Below are 15,768 nucleotides of genomic sequence, written 5' to 3' on the forward strand. Positions count from 1 at the left end.
GTGACCCTACAATTGTAAATGAATTAAAGGTGTGGACACAATGAAATGCAAAAGACAAAAAGATGATATATTAGCTATATGCAGTCATTGATAACACTATGTTGGGGCATATCTTAAATGTAGAGAGTTCACATACAATATAGACCACGTTTAAGAATATGTTTCTGTGAATACAAAGGCACAAAAGATTCAACTCAAGCAAAAGCTAAATACTTTGAAGAAAAGAAAAAGGTCTGTCAATGAGTATGATTTAAAGGTGGGAGGCATTACAGATACTTTGGTAGCGATTGATGTAACGCCTAACGATGATGATTTGGTATCATCTACTTTCAGTGGTCTTAATAATAAAAAGGCTTGAAAAGTATTTTTGTTACTTCTGTGTATGTACGAAATCCATTTCCAAATTTTGATTAGTTAATCTCTCATGATCATTGAAGAGGTCATTATACATGGTGAATCATTTAAAAAAGTGGTGAATGTGTCCACGTGTTCTATTCCAATTCAAGAAGGGGACATGGTAGATCCTCTTCAAGATGTTGTGGTATGGGATATACTGGTGATAACCGGCAAAATGAGCTAAATCCACAGTTTGGTGATATGTGATTTTGGGAGACCATGGCAACTTTAGAGATAGGGAGAGCTCTAGAGGAAAAGGTGGATGGCAAAACATAGGTTCTAGCAATTCTTGCATCATTTCTCATTCTTGTGGTAGCAAAACAGGTCATATTGCAACCCATTGTTATTCTAAGAAGGATGATATTGGTAGTGATAAATTGCAAGTATGCATCAACTTTATGATAAAATAAAGAGAGAAATGAGTCTCTATTTATTATGTAGCATATGATAAATATTGTTACATAAAAAAGGACACATGGTGATATATGATATGTTGATTCAAATCCATCTAATCATATGACTAGCCATGCTCAATGGTTTGGAGAGATGTAGGATTTACAAAATCCAAATTATGTGCAAATGGATGATGATTTGTACCACCCAATTTCACATATTAAAAAAGTTTCATTGTCCTTGTATGATTATCAAACAAAGAGTCTATCAGATGTATTATATATGCCATCCATCATAAAGAATTTTAATATCTATTGGTCAGATATAGTAGAGCAAGGGTTGTATGTTTGGTTTAATACAAAAGGATGTTTTGTAGAAGATTTTAATGATAAGTGTAGGTTGGTCACAGAAGGAAGTAGAGTTGGTTGCATGTTTTCTTTAGATGCTGAAATTCGTGCTATGAATGCAACTGTACGCTAAAGGCAAAGAAGCGGTTGCAAACATTGAAATATGGCACAAAGGTATTGGACATGCAAATATGCAAAGGTTGAAATTAATACAATTTGAAGGATTGGTTAAAAAGTTGTTGGCTTTTAGAGATGCAAAATTTCATAAAGTGTGTGAAGCATGTTAGTTTGATAAGTAAGCAAGATAACCTTTTTCCCATGATAGAGATGTGAGCAAGAATATACTTGATGTTGTGCAAACAGATGTTTTGGTGCCAATGCAAAATATATCTCTTAGTGGCAACAAATATTTTATCACGTTTATTGATGATTGTTCAACAAAGTTGTGGGTGTATTTCATGAAGAAAAAGAGTGATGTTTTTTAGCACTTTAAACTTTCAAGATTGTTGTTAAAACAAAAATAAGCTTGAAAGTCAAGTTTTTGAGATCAAATGGAGAATAAGAGTATCTCCCTAATTACTTATTGTCTTCTTGAGGTCTGACGGGATAAAGGATACAGTACTTGCAAGTATACCCCACAACAAAAAGGGGTTATAGAAAGGAAAAATAGGCATATTGCAAAAGTTGCATGGGCATGAATGGTTGAAATGAATTTACCAAAACATTGTTTGTCTAAAGATATCCATATTGCTATCTATATTATAAACAGAACTTCCACAACTATAGTTCATGGAAGCCGCCCCGAAGAATACTTTACAAGTAAGAAGCTCGATGTGCCGTACTTGAAAGTGTTTGGTTGTATTGTATATGTCATGTATCGGATGAGCTACGAAAGAAGCTTGATCCAAAGGTTGAAAAATATATTTTCATTGGATACTCTTTAGAGAAAAAATGATATCATTGTTATAACCTTGTCATAGGTGAGTTCAGAGTGAGCAAACATGCATCAGATAATGATAATTATATGAAGAAGAAAAAAAAGCAAGAATCACGGAGCCTTAGTGGACCAGAAACGTCTATTGTTAGCCCTTGGTCTAGGAGACTAAGGAGCAATCCACATCTTCTAGTGCATCTACTAGTATTGCAGGTAAAGACAAAGAAAATAAGAAAGAGTAAGATGCTAATGATACATATGCTAGTCATTTGAGATTTGATGGAGATTCCAATGATTCAGAGAGTTTGGATGATGAGCTTGGTATTCCTTTAGTTAGGACACCAGGTGTACAGATAGTATATGATAATGTAAAGACTTTTGTTCACTTTGTCCCACATCTTTTTGATTTTCTTTTGCTTTATATTTGCTTTTTGGTATCAGGGTTTTCTTTTTCTTTGCACCATGGTTAACACCAAGCCTTCTCATTATTAAGGCCATCGAAAGTAGATGAAACCAAATAATTATCATCAAGAAACGTCTCTTTCATAACATCCTCAAAGCCAGGTAAAACATAAAATAGCATAGGAACGCTTTAGTTTTAACACTCTTCACGTCTCTGTGTTCCTATCAATGAGTATGCTTAACCCCTCCAAGGATTTATCTTGGTGGTCAAAAGCACTAACCCCTACATGAGATTTCCACTGCGAATTCTCACATCCCACTTAATGTAACTATAAGATAGGTTGGTGGCATTTGTTGCGCATCATCATAATGGTCAAGTTCTATTACTTAAGCTGCTCTTATTTTCAACTTTTTTTCCTTCCTGGTTTACTGGGGTTCATTGTAGAATTGCCTATGGGGATCGAACTCCTCCTCCTCCTTCACAGGCCTTCAACTTTACATTCCATAATTTTCTTTGGTTGAAGTATACCCCAAAAGGAACTTCAATTTTCTTCCGCTTTGACCAAATATAATGGTACTAGGGTCACCTTAAAAGTTTGTATGTTGCACATTCTTGCTATCGTATGCCACGCATTACTTTGAGAATTTTCGACGATCAGGCATGTTCGGGTGCCATTTTCTCTAATGCACGTGCTTTTCATACTGCGTCGCCTATGAAGTTTCTCAATTACCAACGGTTTGGTTGTCAAACTAAGGCTTTCTTCAACCCTTGTCCACAATGGAGGGATGCGTGGCTAGAAGAAAGGCCTTTGTGGGCGAGGTGTTTCCGATTCGACGAGTCTTGTAGTCCATAGGTCATTTAAAAAGGGGATATTCCATACGCCACAAAGCACCAACAAGCTGATTATCCCCATCGTTTCCATCTAGAGAACATTATAAGTTGGTAGCTAGCAAAGCGTACGGGAATATCCATGCTGTCCTGTTAAGCTTGGTAAAACACGGCACTTATTACTACGTTCCATGAGGGGATGGTACAACACGGCGATACTTGTCATGACCTTCGACGCACACACACAACATAATCCTCCAACCTAGAGCTCTTACGTTTGGTGCCATTGTGGGAGCCCTCTCCAATGTCTCACAAGCTTCTTGGCATTCTTTAGGCGGGACGTATACCTCGAGATTCGAGAAGGCCACATCGCTGCTCTTGGGTTGAGAGGGGTGACAAGTTAATGTCGTTGTCAAATAAAACTGGCCTATGTAGGAGAACAATTTGGCTTCGCTGGCCACAGCTATTTGCTTGGTGTGATCATCCACACGAACTTGGAAGAACCATCTAGAACGCCATAAACCTCATAGGCTGCGGGACGCGCTCGCGGTGGTTTGGAGTGTCCGTTTTATGCGGCATGCCCCCGGGTCTACAGAGGTATTCCCGCCAGAGAAGGCGCCCCTGCGCCGGCACAACACACCGCCACTGTCACAGACCGGTTGCTATCTGAATGACATCGGCAGAAGCAGAACTACGAGGAGATCGCGCGCGGGCTGCTGCTGCTCGAAGGAGAACATCCACTTGAGCGTTCGACGTTGTAATGCCCCCCCAGAACTAGCGAGGGGGCACTCCAAAAATTGGGATATGCTGCTTGTCTGTGCCGGGCACACGGTATTCTTTAGTAAAAGGCGAAAGAATAGTTCGCTATGTGCCCAACACGCAGCTTCCTGAGAAGACACGGTCACGGGAAGGCCTCATATACCCTACCATTTTCCTTCTCTAGCGCGCTTCACCAGCCCTTTGCGCATGTGGGACCTCTGCGCAACGTTGTCCATGCATGCGCGGAAAAGGCTGAACATTCGGCCACCAAGCAATTTTCTAGCTATATCTCCCACCCAATATCCGGTGTCCACCACCCCATTCAACTGAGCAAAACCACGCGAGTAAGAAACAAGATTATTGCGGACCTGTTCCCACCACACCACGGTGGGGTTCGCAAGCTCCATATCGAACCCACTCATTCACATGTGCTGGAGTGCGCAATCTGGTTCACAACCACGAACCTTTCTCTACCATCCATGAGATGCTTGCCCGATGACGTTCACTTCCAGTTCACCACGTGTAAGACCTGCTATTGGTCAGCAACAATGCCTGGGCACAACTTTTCGGGCTATGAAAGTAACATTTTAATTTTTCCAATTTCCTTCTCACACAGCCTATGTATGCATGCCTAGGTTTGTGTGCATGAGTGTGCATAGACCTATGTCAACGAGTGTGTGAGTGTACACCTATGTGTGTGAGCATGCCTATGTGTTGAGGACCTTCGTCATACACTAAGAATTATTAGTTATTAACAAGAAAATTGAAAGAATGCCTAATTGCAAGAGAGAAGAAAATAGAGAGAGCATGCACAACACAAGATTGAGCACAATCTCCCCCCATGCATGGGTGAGCATCTCCCCCATGCATGTTTTATGGATTCGTAGTAACATTTTTGTGCTCAAAAATCGTTAAAATGCATCCCCTTTTGAGGCTCTTGCTTTCTTTGCATGAATATCTTGCTTTTGTCCTACTATTTTCCAACTCCTATTCTGTTAAATCTATTTTACGGTTTACAAAATCATAATCAAGCCCTCTAGGCCTTGCAAGGTACTGACATACAAATACATAAATTGCACATAGGAGCATACAATGTCCTTGCGCTTGTAAGCCCCCAAAAATACAATAATTTCACTCTATGAAGTGTTCAACTAGCACAATTCATTCGTATTACAATGAGCTTCCTTGAAATGTTTATTCTCTATAACATTATCTAATTCTAGCTATCTATTGACTGCAATACAAGACACATTAGTATCAACACGGAAGATCCTATTATACAAAATGTTATACTCATCCATATTGAGAACTTAATAGCTCCTTACGAAGAGGGGATCCTAAGCTTTGATTTGAATCAAAATTTTTATCGACCCGATATCAGGAGCTCAAGTTATTGTTGATTTACTGATAGTAGGTACAGTGAGACAGCACCTAAACAACATATAGGGTGACACTGTTTATCATTGTTCCACCTAGAGTCTTCAGTTCAAGTTGAAATCTTTTCAAAACTGATATATTCCCACATAATAAGCCTTCTAGTAAGCTATTAAGCATGAGGATTGGAGCTATATTCTGAGAGGGACAAGGGATTTTATGGACAAACAGCCTACTACTACAATATTGTTTCCAATGGCGAGGAATAAGAAGAAAGACCCTATTACAGAAGCAATGAATGAGGGTGTTAGAAACTTTCAAGAGGATCAAAATTACACAAATGAAGCCAATAATTTTGAGGAAAGAGATGAAGACTTAAGCATTGGAGTTGCCTACAGCACACACCAAGAATTGGAGGATACAATGAAGTACATGCAGTGAATGATTACTTGTTACTATCTAAAGAGTTGGACATATGAATGATGGTATATTCCAAGGATTTGAAGACATTGAATGAAGGTTTAATACATACGAATCAAGGTTTGTTGCAAGGCATGCACAAGTAAATAAGGGTATCACTGACCTGCAGAGCAAAGCAACAAATCTTTATTTCAAGAACTCATTTCAACCATAAGAGAAATTGGTGGCAAGCCACAAAGGGAACCTCTGGTGTGCAGATCGGATATTGTATGCGTACATAGTGAATGACGGAAGTTCCCCAAAAACAAAGAACTCTACAAACCTTCATAATTTCAAGTAAAAAGCAAAAGCCAATTTGCATGACATGAGACAAAAAGACAAATTGGGTGCAATCTCCCCCCATGCCTTGTGTGAGAGCTTTACCAAGGCATGTATTTATAGATTTATTTATCTTCAAGCCCAAAAATAGCCCACTTTACAAATAGCATGCTTTTGCTTTTGCGTTTGCTTTTGCCCAAATATAAAGTAAGGCGTTTGGGTGTCCAAAACAGACTGTGCCCAAATACAAATATCAAATAATGAAATATTTAACTGAGCGCCTATGCGCATATACAAGATAAATGTTTTGTCAAGTGCTTTAATGAAAAAGCCCCCTTAAATAAATATTGACACCACGCCTTTAGTGATAAGGCATGCGCCCATCAAAAGTAGTAATTCTTCTAGGCATTTGGATTCATGCCATCACCCGGTGCTACCCAATGCCACCGTTGCCTGCTCTACACATCAACTGAAGCATTCATAATTGTTAGAAAATAATTAAATAAATCCAACAAAAGTGAACACCTATCAATCTTCAGCTACAAAATAATTAAATAGATTGGAACTCTGTCCTAACCTTAATTTAATTCGAGTGTGCACTCTAAACTCATAAATGTCCATTAATTTAATATGTATTTTATGGAATCACCCACGTGCACATTCAATTAATCTGACTCCCAAAAAGGACAGGCATCCCCGTTAACTTCTCGCACAAGGAATCCTCCTTGTGTACGTGCCCCGACAAATAAATAGTTCCTCACAAAATCCACCATGGAATATTCCTCCTGGCATCATACCCCCGGGGTGGGATAGCAATTGTCCATCCCAAAATCTATGTGTACGTTGTGCACATGGTTAACACCCCCTAAAGAAACCCCTTCAACGCCAGTGCCAATGGTGCATCTTGGCCCATCAAAGCTATCCAAGCCTAAATGCTTTCCCACACCAATTGACATACTTGAACTTCAAAAAATCCTTTCTATATGGTTCCCATGTTTTAAGCATAGGAAAGAGGAGGCTAACGTGTTGACGTTCAAGGAACTACTTACTAGCTCCACATGGCAATGGATAGAGTTGCATGAATGGTTCTTTGACTATCATAACAACCTCTTAATCTCCATTATGAATATTGAAGAATTAGACACTAAAAGGAGAGTGAATTTGATGATGTCTCCACCAAGTAAGGAAGCACATTGGACTTTTGAACCAAAAATCGTCGACTCTTTGAGAACCTTCAACATCAAGCCAGGACTTCCACCCAAAAATATGGAAGTTCTAGTTCAATTATATGATGACGTGGTACAACTAGAATTCGAATTATAGAACATGTGTGACCAATTCAAGAGGATAGTACCAAAAGTAGGAATCTTATAGTCATCTCATGACTCGCTATTCCAACAATCGTGGCCCACATGGCTATGCAAACTCCAAAAATTGTTAGAATTGCCATCAACCAAGCCATGTGGCCTACTACTATCCAACATGACAACAATCCACCCAACCCAACCCCACCACGGGCCTTCCTCAATTCAAAGGGTCAAAGACTCAAACATACCCCTCATAGACAAAGAATTGATGTCCCCTACATATCTTAGGGTCAAGCTCATTACCAAAAGAGAGCTCATCATCATTGATTCTCTCATAGATGAAGTTTCAAATTACAATATCTTAACTTATCATGTATGGACTAAGATAAAAAAACCTAAACTCATTTTCCACAAATGTAGCTATCAGATGTTAGAGAGGATCTTTATATTTTCTCTTAGGAAAATGCAAAATTCTTATGATTGTAGAAACTAAGAACATACATGTTAAATTAGACATGCTTCCAAATTGAGAAGATAGTCACTACTTTTGATAAAGCCAACCTTGTCTCTTTTCTAGGGAAGGGCAATAAGCATGTCTTAGAATCAAACAAAAGCCATAGTGAGGATAGATAGAGAGTTTTGAAGAAACTACTCGAGCCACACAAGATGACAAGACAGAATCATCCAATGAAAATCCTTGTAGAACTAAATAGAAGAGCAAAGCTACTAGGAATACTAGAATAGCTTCTAAAGTTGTGGGACATGGTAGATCCTCTTCAAGAGGCCGTGGTATGGGACATGCTGGCGATAACTAGCAAAACAGGTTAAATCAACAATTCGGTAAAATGCAGGTTTTAGAAGGCCGAGGAAACTCTAGAGGCAGGGGAAGCTCTAGAGGAAGAGGTGGATGGCTGAACAAAGGTTCTGAAAATTCTACTAGTGTTTGCTATTATTATGGCAAAACATGTCATATTGCAGCCCATTGCTATGCTAAGAAGGATGATATTCGGAGTGGCAAATTGCAGCAAGGAAACTATGCATCATCTTCATGATAGAATGATGAGAAAAAATGAGCATCTATTTGTTATGCAGTATATGATGAATGCGGTTACAGAAAAGGGGAAACATGATGATGTATGGTATGTCAATTCAGGTGCATCTAATCATGTGACCAATCATGTTGAATGGTTTGGAGAGATGCAGGACTTACAAAATCTAGGTTATGTGTAGACGGGTGATGATTCATGCGACCCGATTTCACACATGGGAAAGGTTCCCTTATCCTCGCATGATGGCCAGACAAAGAGTCTGACAGATGTATTACATGTGCCATCAATCACAAAGAATCTAGTGTCTGTTGGCCAAATGGTAGAACAAGGGTAGCAGGTTCGATTCAATGCAAAATGTAGTTTTGTAGAAGACTTTAATGATAAGTGCAGGTTGGTCGCAAAAGAGAGTAGAGTTGGATGCATGTTCACTTTAGATGTTGGAATTCTTGCAATGCATGTTGCTATGTATGCTAAAGAAAAAGGAGTGGTTGAAGACATTGAAATATAGCACAAACATATTGGGCATGCAAATGTATAAAGGTTGAAATTAATGCAGTCCAAAGGATTGGTTACAGGCTTGCCATCTTTTAGAGTTGTAGAATTTTATAAAGTCTATGAAGCATGCCAGTTTGGTAAGTAGGCAAGACAACCCTTCTCGCATGACAAAGAAGTGAGCAGAAATATACTTGATGTAGTGCATACAAATGTTTGGGGGCCTACACAGAATGTATCTCTTGGTGGCAGCAAATAAATTGTCACATTTATTGATGATTGTTCAAGGAAGCTATGGGTATATTTCATGAAGGAAAAGAGTGATGTATTTGAGCACTTCAAATCTTTCAAGGCATTTGTTAAAACAAAAACATGCTTGAAAGTTAAGTGCTTGAGATCAGATGGAGGGGGAGAGTACCTCTCTAATGAGTTTAGTGGCTTCTTAAGGACTCATGGGATAAAGAGCCAATTTACTTGCAGATATACCCCACAGCAAAATGGGGTTGCAGAAAGAAAAAATATGCATATTGCAATAGTTGCACTGGCATTGATGGCTAAAAAGAATATGCCAAAACATTTTTGGTTCAAAGCTGTTCATACTACTGTCTATATTATGAATAGAACTCCTGCATCTGCAGTTCATGGGATGAACCTCGAAGAATGTTTTACAGGCAAGAAGCTCGATGTATCACACTTGAACGTATTTGGATATGTTGCATATGTTCATATGCCAGATGAGCTATGGAAGAAGCTTGATCCAAATGATAAAAAATGTATTTTTATTGGATAGCCTTTAGAGCAAAAGGGGTATCATTGTTATAACCCCGTCACAAGTGAGTTCAAAGTGAGTAGGGATGTTATTTTTAGGTCATTTAAAAAGGGGATCGATTTTGGAGAAATATCGCACGTGGGTTTATATGGCCACAAAGCACCAATAAGCTGATTATCCCCATCATTTCCATCTAAAGAACATTATAAGTTGGTAGCTAGCAAAGCGTATGGGAATATCCATGCTGTCATGTTAAGCTTGGTAAAACACGGCACTTATTACTACGTTCCACGAGGGGATGGTACAACACCGCGATACTTGTCATGACCTTCTATGCATCTACACACACACACAACATAATCCTCCAACCTAGAGCTCTTAAGTTTGGTGCCATCGTGGGAGCCCTCTCTAATGTCTCACAAGCTTCTTGGCATTCTTTAGCTAGGAGCAACTTTCACAAGGGCACCATGATCATCGTATACCTCGAGATTCGAGAAGGCCACATCGCTGCTCTTGGGTTGTGAGGGGTGACAAGTTAGCAGCAACTACCCCCATCTCGATGACATCATCGATGCCTATGTCATTGTCAAATCAAAATGGCCTATGTATGCCATCATGGTAGGAGAACAATTTGGCTTCATTGGCCACAACTATTTGCTTGCTGTGATCATCCATACGAAGTTGGAAGAAGCCATGAAGAATGCTATAAACCTCATAGGCTGCGGGGGGCGTGCCAATGTGCTCGCGGTGGTTTGGAGTGTCCCGTGAATGCCATTTTATGTGCTATGCCCCTGGGTCTGCTGGGTATCCCTTTCACCTTTCGCATAGGCTTTGCCTTAGAAAATTGGATCATGTGTCACACCCCTAGGGTCATCGTGCCAAGAGGGTAGCACATTTCCCGGCTCGGCTCATATATCCTTGAGAGTGGATTAGAGTCCCCCCAAGGGACTAGATAATACACACATTACTTACTTGGCCATATGTTCATATCAACCTTGAAGTCTCTACCAAAGAATATAAGAGGCACTTAGAGAAAGACTATTGATATGGGTAGAGTAAAAATTCATTTGCTTGTGTTATCTCGCAATCATGGGAGAAATCATGAAGCACATGTCCAAAGGTAAACAAAAAGAGCTTCCCTTGACTCCCTCATTCCACATTGCATATTTTGAGACAACTAGGGAGAAAGTTGAAGCCTTTTAATGGTAAGGATAAGAACAAATTGTGTTTGAGAAGAAATGGTATTCTAGCTAGGGATTTGCAATTCGAATCGGCAATTGATCAATTACCATTGCTGAGAAAACATGGATGCTCTAGACTTCAATGCACAATCTAACATGTGTAGCTCATATATCCTTGAGAGTGATCATGATTGTCCATGGTGTCAAACTTGCTAAACTAGTAAAGAACATCCCTTGTGTGATGAACTCCTTTTGGAGGAGGAGCTACATGTGGCTAGAAGGTTGGGACAAGCAAGCATGGTACTTGATGCAATTGCCTATGCATTTGGACTTACACTAGACCTGCACATACTTGACTTCTTTAAATGGTTTTACCCAAGGCTGAGTGACACTGAACCTAATCCATCTTCTACTTTCACTCTTACACAACTCACATACTCATCCAATGATGTGAAGCAAAGTGATATACCCAAAACCTCTCCAAACAAGTATACAAGAAAAAAGAATAATATGCTTGAGCATCTAGATCATAAGCTAGGAACTGCATGGGGCACTAGCTCTAAACTAGTGCACCATTGACTCAACAACTATTAAGTCACACTCAACCAAAGCCTCTAGTTGAATGAAAACCTAACTTCATGGTCAAAAGTCTCAACAAAATGGCAAACAAAATGGCTTGAAATGAAAATAGATTAGAGGATGTATGCCTCAAAGAACTTAATGATAAATTGATGGCACTTGCCCTGTCTACACCCAAGTCAATACTTGAATTCTAACTAAGGAACACATGGAATTCCTAGAGTGGCTAGTCTCATGAGAAGAGAAAGAAAACCTTAGCGGCACTGAGCACCTAAATGACTTTTGAAACTTATTCATAATAAGGAAGATAAGAAATATCATCTCATTTCCACATCCCACGATGCATTTTACCAAACAACCATTGAGGAATTGCAAATTGAAACAAAAAATAGGGGGATGAAGCATTTTTGAAATGTGTACACTATTTGAGCTTTGATGGTTGAAATCGAAAGTCAACTAATGACTCGTTCATAATAGAGACGAGCTATATGGAAGTCCAAGAATGATCTAGCATATGTAGCTTTAACTTCCCTCTAAACACTTGCCACTATATGAGGTATGGATTCAACCCCACATAACAATCTTAGACTACCCTCTTATTTGATAGAATCCTCATAGAATAAGAGCTACATATCGCTAGTAGACTAGACCAAGGAAGCACAATACTTGATATCATTATTTATGTGTTCAACCTAGTCAACACACCATGCATTCTTGATATTCATGCTTCCTTGGAGTACAATCTAGATTTTTGTGAATGATTCATTCCAAAGGCAAAGTTATAATGTATCATCATCCAATTAACTATTGCATATATCTAACTCACTTGTGTACATAGTTGTTTTATTTATTCCTTAGCTCAAAGTTTGTCCCAACTGAAACCCCTCAACTTGGGAGAATGCTATATCTTGTGAGAAGGTAAGAGGTACGATCTCAATGAAATGGTACACATATGATGGTAAAGCATAGCAAAGTTATCAACTCTTTCTAACTTTCAACTTTGAATTTACTGCATGGTACTCCCAAAGTTTTACTAAGTGAATGTAAGAAAATAATATGTGACAATGGAAAGCATTGAATTCTCAAGACAAGTATATGACATCAGTAATTGAGGCTCTCATTGACAATTGTAAGCTAAAGAAATATCATGACATCAAGCTCACACAAGAACCTCACAAAAGAGACCAAGGCATTTGGAAACCATCCACAACATGTCTCAATTTCTTCACGGAAGGCATATCTTGACTTCAACATGTAATGCTCATCTACTTCCTAAGGAGAAATTGTAAATTGCTTTATCAACAAGCACACAAGTCTTTATCAATAGTAACATTTTCTTCAATAGCTTCATCAATAGTAAGGCATTATGTTCCAAATATCCAAACTTAGTATGCAATTCATTGTGTACACTCCAGTGCATAGTCCTGTTCTTTGAGCTAGTTTTACGAATAATACATAACCTTTAATTTCCTTCATTTCTAAACTTTATTAGGCTACTAGCCTAGTTATATGACACTATATTTTTTCAATTGATATAAGAAACAAAATAGGAAAAAGAAAAGCAAAAACAAAAAGAAATATGCACTTACAAGCATTGCACTACACCTAGGGGTTCTCAAGCTAGATGCATCCGAAGATCCTAATCAGTTGGCTCCATCCCTAACCCTCTTTCCATTTTCCCTCACTTTTGCTCTATGTGCATCAAGATCGAGACGACATACGTAGGGATTCTTAGCTTGCCTTGGTTAGACATGCCTCCCTAAGTCACTTGCACTCTTCGCTTTCTAATTTCATTTTCCTAGTGCAAGTAAATCACTCTTAAAGCAACATAGAAAAGTAATTCAACACACATATAGCAATTCCATCAACTACCACAAGTTCTTGATCTAGTGGCAAGTTGTGTGCTTCGGAAGTTACTTGATTTGTCCATCCTATTGCCAATGTTTCCTATGATCCTCTTCAACAACTCCCTTTTCCCTCGACAATGCTAATTCTTCTCATGTTCATCAATTCAAGATTCCTTGCTTCATTAACCATCATCAATAGAAGAACCCATGAAACAATCTTGACTAAGTATTAGCCTATGTAAGCCTATGTACTCACATAGTATTTGCACCATAACCTATATATAGTTTTGGGTTCTTAAGTGTGGGACAACACTTGAGGCTTGCTTGGAGTTTGAACCATCTCCCAAAGCAACAACATCATATGTCCTATACATGAGATGGAAGACTAGCACTTCCCCCCCTAGGAAGTGATTGGATGTGAGGTTTTACTTTGCAAGTATAAAAGTTTGTGGAGAATCATGAGCCATCACTTCTAATTCCACATCGAGTCTCCCATTCCTATTCCCTAAATATTCAAGCTTTGTCCAACCAGAAGGATTAGTAGTCAAGAGTACTGACAACACCAAATAACATCTTCTATTGGCTACATCACTAATAGCAACATTGTCATCCTTGAGATCTACCAATATAATAATCATATGTACCATCAATTGGAAGATTATCTTCATCAATAATAGTTCTTCACATCAATAGCAGCTCCCTTAGAATCATCCCAACATTCGACATCTTTGTTATTAACAATAAATGTGAAAGGTAGCAATAAAAGTCAAAGACAAAGTGTCTTTTTTTAAATGATTATTATTTTTGAAGCTTTAGTGTCCTATTTTTGGGTACTTATACTTCTTCATGGTCACATTATTATCATGGTTGTATTATTTTATGAGAGGCAGGCTCACTTTTATGCACATTATATTATTTTCTAGAATTGTGTTTGGCACACTTGCAATTTTCGCATGGATTGGGCACATGAAAATGTAATTGCAATGGTCTAGGACTTGCTAAGAGTCCACAAAGTGGGTAGGATACCCAAAAGAGAGTTCATACTCTAATTTGTAGTTATGGAAACTCTAAAATGCAAAAGAGATACAAACACTAAAATGCAAAAGGTGTCCAAACACTAAAACTCAAAAGAAGGCCTAATCCTAACCCTAACCCTAATTTCAATCTATATAAGAATGGGAGGTCTCTGTTACAATCGTCCATGTTGGTGTGTCCATGTTGCGGAAGCTTTATTGATGCAAATATTGAGCATTCATTCACTTCTTCTATTATATCATGTTGTCTTGATTATTGAGACTGAGAAAGAGAGAGTGTGAGAGTTTATGTTGAGTGAAGGACTTTAGATAGAGAAGCTCTATATCTACATCTTCATCTTACCTTTCTTTTTCTTCTTTTCATTCTTGGTAAAAGGTTTGAGTTTAAAGTTGTGTATGAGGTTGTGAGATTATAAGAGAGTGAAGGACCAGGCATGGTGAATCTCTATTTTATTTTCTTTCTCTCCTTTTTCTCCACCTTCTTCTCTCATTGGTGGCATACTTGGTGGGGGATACAAGGGAGTAATGACTTCAAATTGTGTTGCTTGGATTGTGGAGCCATATTTGAGCCTTCAAGCTTTCAAACTACAACATGGGAAGGTAAGATAGGCGAGTTCACTTTACCTCAAAGCTAGTCTTATATTGTTACATTCCAAGGTCTAAGAGGAGGATGCATAGTTAGTTAGAGTAGGTTGTTGAGATGACAAGGTGAGAGATTGTCACCAAATTGAGTTGCAACTTCTTAAAAATTAGAAGGCCATCTAATGTCTTGACTATAGTGCATTTAGTCCAACATGCAAACTTATAGTTTATGGTCAACTATGCATCTTGTCATTCATGTATTAGCATTTCCACATAATTGTCTTTAGCATGGGGGTTGCAAATGAATATGCATATTGGTCGTGCACTCTTCTTGATTGATTTTCTCACAACCTCTTACACTATAGGATCTCCTTCCAAAGGTTCCCAGTCACTTAGGTTATCATAGACAAAGTCCGCAACTCCCCAAAGCAAGAAAAAAAATTATAAATTGTAGATAAAGCAAGAGAAGACTCACCAATTGTTATAGTCTAGGACTCTTCGACGAGCTCCCAAGCTCTATCGATTCCATCAAACTCGCAATCTCTAGGCTCCATTGAGTTTTTGCCTCTCTCTCTCTCTCTCTCTCTCTCTCTCTCTCTCTCCCCCTCCCTATCTCTCTCTCTTAACCCCCTCTCTCTCGGCTCTCTCCCTCTCTCTATCACCCAACCTCTTAGGTCCTATTTCTTTGTCACAAAAGTCTCTACCTCTTTGCCTCTTAGGTTCGAGCCGAGATCAAGGGAATTAGGAGATGGGTTA

General features: G+C 38.8%; 1 non-coding gene across 1 annotated transcript; it reads right to left on the bottom strand.

The window, feature by feature from the left end:
• Positions 1 to 4,065: 4,065 nt before the first annotated feature.
• On the bottom strand, positions 4,066 to 4,186 carry LOC148015924 (U5 spliceosomal RNA). Its single transcript, XR_015688271.1, has one exon. It is a non-coding gene; the product is annotated as a U5 spliceosomal RNA (small nuclear RNA).
• Between the last annotated feature and the right edge of the window lie 11,582 nt (positions 4,187 to 15,768).

This window comes from Lygodium microphyllum, chromosome 23 (genome assembly GCF_053477565.2).
Source record: "Lygodium microphyllum isolate KBCC chromosome 23, Lygodium_microphyllum_v1.1.10, whole genome shotgun sequence".
Taxonomy (NCBI): domain Eukaryota; kingdom Viridiplantae; phylum Streptophyta; class Polypodiopsida; order Schizaeales; family Lygodiaceae; genus Lygodium; species Lygodium microphyllum.